The sequence below is a fragment of the Tasmannia lanceolata genome, unplaced genomic scaffold (assembly GCF_043159265.1).
Source record: "Tasmannia lanceolata isolate RefF3 unplaced genomic scaffold, GAP_Taslan_0.1 ptg000959l, whole genome shotgun sequence".
Lineage (NCBI taxonomy): Eukaryota > Viridiplantae > Streptophyta > Magnoliopsida > Canellales > Winteraceae > Tasmannia > Tasmannia lanceolata.
Genome location: NW_027519622.1, coordinates 15,001 through 27,128, shown reverse-complemented (window position 1 = coordinate 27,128; position 12,128 = coordinate 15,001). Strand labels below are relative to the sequence as shown.

The 12,128-nt window shown below is 37.0% G+C and overlaps 2 non-coding genes across 2 annotated transcripts; both read right to left on the bottom strand.

The window, feature by feature from the left end:
* Positions 1 to 5,215: 5,215 nt before the first annotated feature.
* On the bottom strand, positions 5,216 to 5,289 carry TRNAW-CCA (transfer RNA tryptophan (anticodon CCA)). The gene has a single exon. It is a non-coding gene; the product is annotated as a tRNA-Trp (tRNA).
* Positions 5,290 to 5,454: 165 nt separating this feature from the next.
* Positions 5,455 to 5,528, bottom strand: TRNAP-UGG (transfer RNA proline (anticodon UGG)). The gene has a single exon. It is a non-coding gene; the product is annotated as a tRNA-Pro (tRNA).
* Between the last annotated feature and the right edge of the window lie 6,600 nt (positions 5,529 to 12,128).

The following is a 12,128-nucleotide window of genomic DNA, read 5'->3' as shown; positions in this document are numbered from 1 at the left end:
ATTAGAAGAACTATTCCTGTTGGACGAAATGATAAAGGACTACCAGGAGACACAGATACAAAAGTTTCGTATAGGAATCCACAAAGAAACGATACAATTGATCAAAATGCACAATGAAGATCATATCCATATCATTTTGGATTTCTCGGCAAATATAATCTGTTTCGCTATTCTAAGCGGTTATTCTATTCTGGGTAATGAAGAACTTCTCATTTTGAATTCTTGGGTTCAGGAATTCCTCTATAACTTAAGTGACACAATAAAAGCTTTTTCTATTCTTTTATTAACTGATTTATGTATCGGATTCCACTCGCCTTATGGTTGGGAACTAATGATTGGCTCGATCTACAAAGATTTTGGATTTTCCCATAACGATCAAATTATATCTGGTCTTGTTTCTACCTTTCCAGTCATTCTAGATACAATTTTGAAATATTGGATCTTCCATTATTTAAATCGTGTATCTCCTTCACTTGTAGTCATTTATCATTCAATGAATGAATGAAGAACTCATTTGATCCGCTGATATCAATCAAATAATCCCACTCTTTATACTTTTACCCGTCCAGGGAATTCGATTCCTCCTATATTCCAGTACAATTATTCCAGTACAATATCAGAATCGTGGATAGGGAACTATACTATACTAACTATATTAGCTACCTACCTAATTTATTGTAGAAATTTCCGGGATCAATGATTGGACCATGCAAAATAGAAATACCTTTTCTTGGGTAAAGGAACAAATGACTCGATTCATTTCCGTATCGATCATGATATATGTAATAACTAGGACATCTATTTCAAATGCATATCCTATTTTTGCGCAGCAGGGTTATGAAAATCCACGAGAAGCAACTGGGCGTATTGTATGTGCCAATTGCCATTTAGCTAATAAACCCGTGGATATTGAGGTTCCACAAGCTGTGCTTCCTGATACTGTATTTGAAGCAGTTGTTAGAATCCCTTATGATATGCAACTGAAACAAGTTCTTGCTAATGGTAAAAAGGGGTCTTTGAATGTGGGGGCTGTTCTTATTTTACCCGATGGATTCGAATTAGCTCCCCCCGATCGTATTTCTCCCGAGATGAAAGAAAAGATAGGCACTCTGTCTTTTCAGAGTTATCGCCCCACTAAAAAAAATATTCTTGTGATAGGTCCTGTTCCTGGTCAGAAATATAGTGAAATCGTCTTTCCCATTCTTTCTCCGGACCCTGCTACTAAGAAAGACGTTAACTTCTTAAAATATCCTATATACGTAGGTGGGAACAGGGGAAGGGGCCAGATTTATCCCGATGGGGGTAAGAGTAACAATACAGTCTATAATGCTACAGGAGCGGGTATAGTAAGCAGAATAGTACGTAAAGAAAAAGGGGGGTATGAAATAACCATAGCTGATGCATCGGATGGACACCAAGTAATTGATATTATACCTCCAGGACCGGAACTTCTTGTTTCAGAGGGTGAATCTATCAAGCTTGATCAACCATTAACGAGTAATCCTAATGTGGGTGGATTTGGTCAGGGAGATGCAGAAATAGTACTTCAAGATCCATTACGTGTCCAAGGGTTGTTGTTCTTTTTGGTATCTGTTATTCTGGCACAAATCTTTTTGGTTCTTAAAAAGAAACAGTTTGAGAAGGTTCAATTGTCCGAAATGAATTTCTAGATACATGGATCCATCAAATTGGTAAAAAGAGACGAACTATTGTTGATCGATGCAATTATGTATGATCAAAAAAATAATGAAAAGCTTTTTTCTTTATACTGTTTTTCGGCGAGATGTCAGGAATTGTTTGTGCCCCGTTCCTAGTAATAATATGTATATTCTGAAGAAGGCTACTTGACATTTTTTTTTTTTTCAAAAAAAAAATTGGAGTGGTGTGACTATGCCAGGCCTCTTAATCCCAGATTATAAATGCCATGTAATGCATCAATAGTTTTTGATTCTATTGTACCTAATAGAATCGAATTCTATTAGATAATAGGCAAGGAAGAAAATAAATGGCAAGGAATAAATGAAAGTAACAAATGATTCTAGGAGGGATTGCTCGTCTTACTAATCTTCCACACAAGAAAAGGAATTTTTCACCCTTTTCCTGTGTGGAAATAATAATGATTCTTGATCCTGTTCGTTAAAGATTACGATTTTCTTTTCCAGGACTATTATAACCTCTTTCTTTAGATTCATAAGCAGTAGTGGACAAACAAAAAAAAAGGGGGGGGCGGGGGGAATCACTCATTGAGCAAATAGAACTTCTTCAATGAACTTATAAAAAAAAAAAAAGCAAATTTTCGCTGTGATGAGATAATCAATAAGGATTTGGATATGTGCAAAAATCCAAGATTTTCACTTTTTTTTTTTCACCACACTCGGGCATTAAATTAAGTGTCTTTTGCTTGAAATTTTATTTATGGAGTAAGGTTCATTTCCATACTAATTGGAATTGATTTGAAGAATGTCTCATCTGTAGAAATCCATATTGTGTCATCCATAAAATCGATTGATTCCTTCTTTCTTCTTGCTTCGGAAGAGTCCGTCCATACTATAGAGGAACAGATACTATGACAATCAAGGGATTAAATTCTTCAAAAACATCATTAGAAACAAAGGAATGGGGTGGTTTTAAACATCGGATCGAAGCAAAGGATCCGTTTTGTCATTTCTACGAATCAAATATTCTTCTTATGTTGACTGAATGAATTTCCAACCTTTATGTTATGAAATGGATCAAAGTCTCGCTGGAAGAGTAAGAACTCAACAGGACCTTACCCCTCTTTGTTTTGTCTGATTCGAGGGGTAAGGTCCTGTTGAGTTCTTACTTTTTCATGTCCACAATCCGGTTCTCATCCGATCACTATAGGGATGAGCCCAATCCGGAGTATGAACCGTAAAAGAAAATACCTATTGAACCAATCACAGGAATACCAGTTACAGTACCTATCAGCCAAAGAGGAATCCTTCCAGTAGTATCGGCCATTTACCCCGCTTCCCTCCACATTTCATCAAGTGGTCATGCTAGAGACATAAACAGTCATGGATAATTATGAGGATGATATCCTTCCGAATGGGATAAGAGAATTCCTACTATTCTCTTTCTTTCTCTCAATTGAAGAAATAATTGGAAAATAAAACAGCAAGTACAAAAATGAGTAATAACCCCCAGTAGAGGCTGGTACGATTCAATTCAACATTTTGTTCGTTCGGGTTTGATTGTGTCGTAGCTCTATAATTCAGATTAGGTTTATCGTTGGATGAACTGCATTGCTGATATTGACCCCAAAAAAGAAACGGTAGGTACAGCCAGTCCGTGAACGGCCAACCAGCGCACTGTAAAAATTGGATAGGTTCGATCTATGGTCATTGAGGCCTCCTAAAAGGATCTACTAAATTCATCGAGTTGTTCCAAAGGGTCAAAACGGCCAGTTATTAATGGAATCCCCTGTCGGCTCTCTGTGAAATACTCGTTTGGCCGAGGGCTTCCAAACACATCATAAGCTAAACCCGTGCTGACGAATAACCAACCCGCAATGAATAGGGAAGGTATAGTAATACTATGAATAACCCAGTATCGAATACTGGTGATAATATCAGCAAAAGAACGTTCTCCCGTGCTTCCAGACATGCTGAGCTCCACATATTCTTGTACAGTCAAAGGGGGATCGATTCCTTGAAAGATGGGATCAGTAAATGGAAAACTACTGATATTTCATCTTTGTGAGATCGTCAATATTGTACCGAAGGTGTATTTAGAGTATACCGAATCAGTATAGCTATCCTTCCTCTGACACAGCAACGCAGTTTCAATCAGTATCGAAAAGAAATGGTACATAATTCCCCTTTTCCTTTCTTGTTACTTGTCTATGCGGAACCGCGTGTCATTCAATCAAAAATTGATCAAATTTCTGTAGTATAGGGTTTCAAGTATTGGCTTTGGACTAGAAACTGAAGTTCTTAGTAAAGTTTGAGTCAACGGGTTCTAGTTCTAATAATTAATGAACGAGATTATCATATTCCACACAATTCAATTAGATGCAAAATATAGAAATCCCCTCTCATGGTTGTAGAAAAGATATTTTTCTTTTTTTCTAATCCTTTCATTTCAAGTAATTGGTTGGTTCTACAGTAGTAGATAGTATTCGATGAAAGAAAGAGAAGAAACAATAAATAGTTTGAACAATCAATATTCGTGATGCAACCATTACTGGATTAGATCCAAAGGTTCCTTCTTGACCTAGCTACAAGGATGGAACTCCATGATATGGAAAGACAGACTGTGGAACCTAAAAGGATAATAGGAATTGATAAATTGAAAAAGAAAAGAAATAAATGGTCAAAATGGAAATTCTTTTGAAATCCAATTCTTTTATTCTATAGTTATTCAAAGATAATTTCATTTTTGAATGAAGTTACACGACACAGTTCTTCTGACTATTACTTTACTCACGAGTTGCTCAATGAATCTGTTGATTTGAAATCCCGACATTGGTAGATGTCACAGATGATAAATCAATCTTTTTTTTTTTTTCTACCTCTGCTACTCTATCTTTGTCAGTGCCGTCTATAATGACTGATGAATCAAGAACTTTCAATTGGAACTGATTCTGTCAATTGGTATTTTTTCTGATCATCACATCTCGCAAAAATTGAAACTTAGGTAAGTGCTTTATAAACATATGTAAAAAAAAAAGAACGTATCTCATTTAGCTCCTTCATGCCCACTATAACTAGTTATTTCGGTTTTCTACTAGCTGCTTCAACTATAACCCCAGCTCTATTGATTGGTCTGAGCAAGATACGACTTATTTGAAATTAATTGAATGAATAATTCATCAAAATAAATAGTTCTGTGAGATTTCAGGTATTCGATAGTTCCTTCCCGCGTTAATTACCAATTCTTGATCATTGAGATTCATGGGTGATTCGGAGTAATATTTAGGGATAGATATTACCTCTATTTTTACCCTTTCCAACAAATTGAAATGATTGAAGTTTTTCTATTTGGAATCGTCTTAGGTCTAATTCCTATTACTTTGGCCGGATTATTCGTAACTGCATATTTACAATACAGACGCGGAGATCAGTTGGACCTTTGATTGAGTAACATCTCTTTTTTGATTGACCTCCTTCTTAAGCTGCAGGAGGTCAAATTCAGGTTGCAGTTCAAGTTAGTAAAGTTATTTTATTGTGATTCAACATTACAAAAACAGAATCACGCTCTGTAGGATTTGAACCTACGACATCGGGTTTTGGAGACCCACGTTCTACCGAACTGAACTAAGAGCGCTTTCTTATGACAGGAGATACAACTGTAAAGAAAGGGATTCTTTTTGTACCCCCAATACACCTTGCATGCATGTAGTATCATAAAATGCAAAATTATGTCCAGTCCAGTCCAATTTGAATCGATCTCAACTGATCCCTCGTTACTGCCCATAGGAGAAGTAATAGGTAGGGATGACAGGATTTGAACCCGTGACATTTTGTACCCAAAACAAACGCGCTACCAAGCTGCGCTACATCCCTTTCAATTGTTGTACAGTTTCATTGTAGGGAATCCTTGTCTTGTTTTCCACATCGTTATTTCCTAATATCTAGAGACAATTTCTCTTGCCATTTCTTCTTTTTGATTTCATATAATCAAAGAATTATATACATATGAAACCTAACGTATAAAAAAATGAATATTTATCGGTAATGCTCAGTAAGAAAGGGTCATCTTTTTCTGTTTTAGGGACAAGTAGATCTAATCCACCGGATTATTGTACATATTCATTTTCATTTTAGTTCGGGATTAGGGATTTCGTGTACAAATACAAGTGATCTTTAGCTACAGATACATCTGATCATATATGTATTCCAATAAAGAAGGAGGATTTTCAATGCGAGATATAAAAACATATCTCTCCGTGGCACCTGTGCTAACTACGCTATGGTTCGGGTCTTTAGCAGGTCTATTGATAGAGATCAATCGTTTATTCCCAGATGCGTTGACATTCCCCTTTTTTTCATTCTAGTTATTGACATGGGAAGGGGTGAAGAAGATTAGAGATACAACAAATTCTCTGTGACTAATCCACCCTTTTGAATTTTTTTTTTAAGTTGTTTAGGAAGGAAAGAGAAAGAAAAGTGGATTAAACCTCAGCGAAACTCGGGCTCAGCATAGAATTAATAGAGGGAGAACAGAAATAGAAATGTGGGTCTAGGACAGGCTGTTCAAGAGCATACAAGATAGTAAATGAAATACTGACTGGGATTAGAAATAATGGATAGTTAGAAATAATTGTATTACTTATTATTACTCTATTGATTGCAGCGAAATCTTTCATAATTGGATTTCGAGTTATCAGTTAGCAACTTCTATTTATTTTTCCTTCTTTTCGTATTCTTCGATTCAGATCGAAAATAGAAGAGTGGAGGGAATCCAAAATCCAAAGGAGGTTCATGGCCAAGGGTAAAGATGTCAGAATAAGAGTTATTTTGGAATGTACCAGTTGTGTCCGAAATGATTTAAATAAGGAATCGCGGGGCATTTCCAGATATATTACTCAAAAGAATCGACACAATACGCCTAGTCGATTGGACTTGAGAAAATTCTGTCCTTATTGTTACAAGCATACGATTCATGGGGAGATAAAGAAATAGATCGAACAGAATAGAATGTCTGTTCCACCCTTCCAAGGAACAGGACAAAATTACATATAGATAGATATATAAAATATAAACAAATCAAGTACTATTACTATTTCGGTCGGATCCGAAACCGAAATGAATGAAGAAATAAGATTTTAGAGATAAGGAATAAATCATGGATAAATCCAAGCGACCCTTTCGTAAATCCAAGCGATCTTTTCGTAGGCGTTTGCCCCCAATTGGATCGGGGGATCGAATTGATTATAGAAATATGAGTTTAATTAGTCGATTTATTAGTGAACAAGGAAAAATATTATCTAGACGAGTGAATAGATTGACCTTGAAACAACAACGATTAATTACTATTGCTATAAAACAAGCTCGTATTTTATCTTCGTTACCTTTTCTTAATAATGAGAAACAATTTGAAAGAACCGAGTCGACCCCTAGAACTGCTGGTCCTAAAACCAGAAATAAATAGGCCTACTTCTCAATTGAATCAAAACTCTAATTGGAATTCAAACTCAGATTGAGGTTTTGTTCGAAAAAGCCGAGATACTTGATTGTCGCGTCGTAAGAAAAAAAAAAAAAGAATGAATGGGGAAGAAAAAATATTTTTTTTTATTGAAAAGTGTTCGTTCATTTCTAATATTTATCATATTCATTTCTACTCTACCTTCCCGGAGTTCATTCTCCGGGGAACTCCGTTTAAATCATTTCGGTGAATTCGTTCCAGTCGCCTTATTTGATAATCTCATTTGAAATCATGTAAATGCAATTCCTATTTGATATAGCTATTTGTGCAAGTATTTTACGATTAAGAAGCAACTGCCTCTTGTACAGATCGTGCATTAATCGACTATAACTATAGGATACCCCATTTTCACGAGTTACTGCATTTATCCGAGTGATCCACAAACGACGAAAATCTCTCTTTTGCCTGCATCTATCCCGATGACTGGAAACCAAAGCTCTCATTTTCTGTTGAGTAGTAGTTCGAGTAAGTCTTGAATGAGCCCCTCGAAAGGTTGATGCAAATAAACGAATTTTTGTTCGACGTCTCCGAGCTATATATCCCCGCCTAACTCTGGTCATTGAATCAAATGAAACCTTGATGAATAACTAATTGATTTCTTTTCTTTCAGTCATTCTTTTCCCCTCCCCTAGTTTATTAGTAACAAAACGGATTCTTCCGATGTATAAAATAAAAATTCCAATGGCTTTTGCTACTATGACCTTCCCAACCACGATTTTTGATTTCTTCCAGGCATTTCACCTCGGAATAAGAAATTGTACCGATATTAGATATAAAATATCTAGTAAATAGGTAGTAATAAATAGAGAAAAATGGAGAAATAAATAAATAGTGGCTTCCATCGTTTCTATGATTACTTCTTAAACGGTGAGGTCCTCTCTATACACCGGAGCTCCTTCCCCCATTTAATCAATGTTATTAGTAACTTGTACAGTTCACACTCTTTGGCTCTACCCATAAAATTATCCAGTATATAGGTCTTTTCACAATGAGATCCATCCATACAGTGACGGCATTTAATTATGAAGGTTGGCTAGGTAGCTAACCCTGTTAGTCCGTTCTTGCAAGAGTAGAAGCATAATCTTTCTGCTTTTAAAATACTATTTTCCCCGCTTAATGGATAACCATTTGCTACCAATGGGGAATTGATTTTCATCTCAAATCGAGGTGATTGGATTTGCACCAATGGAAACCATAAATTCCATACACAATAGAGGTATATGATAGATCTTTATTTTGAGATAGTGAATGGAATGGAGTTCTTCCATTCTATCCTACTCATTGGTACTGGTCATTGATACTGGAAAAATCGTCTCATTTGTTCCAGATCATGATCTGAACGAGTCGCACATACACCCTAGTACATGTTCCTCGACGCTGAGGACATCCTCGAAGGGCAGGGGATTTCGTGACATTTTTGATTGGCTGTCTTGTGTTTCTAATAAGTTGTTTAATAGTTGGCATGCTGAATCGTATACAGAATGGGCTGGTTTAGATCGATCCTAACCGGATGATTATGAATTACTTCCATTTCATATAATATTTTACCAGGTTAAGAAGATAAAATATCAAATCACGGCTCATTCGAATTATGGTTCGAAATGGAATCAAGAATTTATGTGAAATCCCCGGTATTTTCGACCGCGACAACATCAACAATGCCATGGGCTTGGGCTTCTGTTGCTGACATAAAAACATCCCTTTCCATGTCTTCGGATATAACCCATAAAGGCTTGCCGGTTCTTTGTACATAAACCCTTGTGAGGGTTTCGCGGAGTTTCAGTAGTTCTTCCGCTTCCAGGATAAATTCTCCTGTGGGTGCCTCATAAAAAGAACTAGCAGGTTGGTGGATCATAACCCTGATGATATAACATAATGAACGGTTCCTCTATCTCGCACGATCGGTCGAAGGGAAGGGATAAAGAATAACAAGAATAAAAAGATAGAATTAGAATTGAACAACCGTACAGGCATCTTTTATGCATTGCATACGGCTCCGCAATGGAATTTCCTTTTCCCTTCCATCGAAGAAAGAGACAAATAGAATCCATCAGACCCAGATCGTTGAATGATCCATTTACCATCTTTCCTTTCGGAGGAGTCAAAAAATACTATGATGGTTCCGTTGCTTTATATATTTATCTCGTCTGTGATTCAGCAATCCCAAAGTTTCTTTATGATCCGATCAAATAAGGAAAAAATGATCTTTTTTTTTTTTCATTTTCGTACTCTTTCATAACATAAATATCGGAAAGAGGCTTCTGGTGTGAAAGCAAAAAAAAGGTTTGTGACGCTGAAATGGACCCCCGATACATAAGATCAAATCGTAAATAACCTTTGTTTCATACTACTATCTCGATATATAATCTCATGTTATGTTATGAAAAAAAAATAATAGTTTGCTCATATCGAACTCGAAGTGCCATGCTATTATTACTTATTATTCATATTCCATATGGCGAAGGCATAGTCTTCTTTTTTTTTTCTCAAATAAAAAAAAACTCATTGGCGCCAAGCGTGAGGGAATGCTAGACGTTTGGTAATTTCTCCTCCGACTAGGAGAAAAGATCCCATTGAAGCGGCTAATCCCATGCATATTGTATGTATGTCTGGTGGCACAAATTGCATAGTATCATAAATAGCTATTCCTGGTATTACCCATCCGCCGGGAGAGTTTATAAACAAATACAGATCCCTGGTATCATCCTCTATACTGAGATATACCATGAGACCAACAAGTTGATTCGAGATCTCGCTATCAACCTCTTGTCCTAAAAAAAGTAATCTTTCTCGATGAAGTCGGTTGATTAGGACAAAATTGTATCCCTTAGGAACCGCACACGCACCTTTGGATGCATACGGTTCAAAAAATCAAAATTGCGAAAAAAAAAAAAGAATTCATTGAACTTATCGAACTAACCCCTCATTGATGTATTCTTTCATCGAGATCCAAATCACGATGTAATTTTCTTGTTCCTAAATGGGCCTCTTCAATTCTTTTAGGTTTATGCTCTACTCCGGGTAAAGATCTGCCCGAATTCTATTTGCACATATAGGACAAATGATCACAGTACCGCTTCTTTTTGTTCCGACTTCTTTTTTTTTTTCAATTCGTTTTCATGTTCATGCCTTCCGCCAAATATTCGACTAATCATATTATTCCATTAATTGGTAGTTTTAGAGGTATAAATAGGGATCATTTATGATACGAGTAGTAATCATACATAGATTACCAATTTGGTATTTTTTGAACGGAGCCTGGATACTTCATTTTATTGGTCCAAGCCAACCATAAATTCTTCTAATTGAGAATATTGATCCCCAACCAACAAATAAATTGATCTAATTGCATTGCACTTCACGCTCCGAATTGAATTATTGATGGTTTAATCAATCTTTCTTGGGTGAAACAGAGGATATCTCGATCGGGGGAGAGAACGGGGAAATCCCATATGACCCAATATGTCTGACAAGTCGCACTATACGTCAACCCAAACTGCATCTTCCTCTCCAGGACTCCGAAAAGGTACTTTTGGAACACCAATAGGCATAAAATGAAAGAAAAATTAAGTACTCTATTTCACTTTGATGTGGAAACGTAACAATGGGTTTATTGTCTTCATAATATTGTCGTTTATCGTATTTTATCCATAGATTGGAAGGTTCATGGAGAAGACGGGTTGAATAAAGGAAAATTCGTACAAATGGATCGTTCGAAGGATGAACAAGTATCTATGCATTCGCTCACAAAAATAGGATCAATCCCCCCATTGCGTATTGGTACTTATCGAGTATAGAATAGATCTGCTTCTCTTTGTTCCTACGAACAGAATTGTTAAATTATTACCAATGGAACGGAATAAATATTAACTCTTGCTTTGAGATAATCCACTGAAAAGGCGAGGTCCATAGCATCAATCAGTCTTTTCCAATGTGATAAAGTTACATAGTGTCTATTTTTTCTTTGATAAAATAAGGGGTATTTCCATGGGTTTGCCTTGGTATCGTGTTCATACCGTCGTATTGAATGATCCCGGTCGGTTACTTTCTGTCCATATAATGCATACAGCTCTAGTTTCTGGTTGGGCCGGTTCGATGGCTCTATACGAATTAGCCGTTTTTGATCCCTCTGATCCCGTCCTTGATCCAATGTGGAGACAAGGTATGTTCGTTATACCCTTCATGACTCGTTTAGGGATAACCAATTCATGGGGTGGTTGGAGTATCACAGGAGGAACTATAACGAATCCGGGTATTTGGAGTTACGAAGGTGTGGCTGGGGCACATATTGTGTTTTCTGGCTTGTGCTTCTTAGCAGCCATCTGGCATTGGGTGTATTGGGACCTAGAAATATTCTGTGATGAACGTACGGGAAAACCCTCTTTGGATTTGCCCAAGATCTTTGGAATTCATTTATTTCTCTCAGGGGTGGCTTGCTTTGGGTTTGGCGCATTTCATGTAACAGGCTTGTATGGTCCTGGAATATGGGTGTCCGATCCTTATGGTCTAACCGGAAAAGTACAATCTGTAAATCCAGCGTGGGGCGCAGAAGGTTTTGATCCTTTTGTTCCGGGAGGAATAGCCTCTCATCATATTGCAGCGGGGACATTGGGGATATTGGCGGGACTATTCCATCTTAGTGTCCGCCCGCCCCAACGTTTATACAAAGGATTACGTATGGGCAATATTGAAACTGTACTTTCTAGTAGTATCGCTGCTGTCTTTTTTGCAGCTTTCGTCGTTGCTGGAACTATGTGGTATGGTTCAGCAACTACTCCCATAGAATTATTTGGTCCCACTCGTTATCAGTGGGATCAGGGATACTTCCAGCAAGAAATATATCGAAGAGTTGGAGCCGGGCTAGCCGAAAATCTGAGTTTATCGGAAGCTTGGTCTAAAATTCCCGAAAAATTAGCTTTTTATGATTACATCGGTAATAATCCGGCGAAGGGGGGATT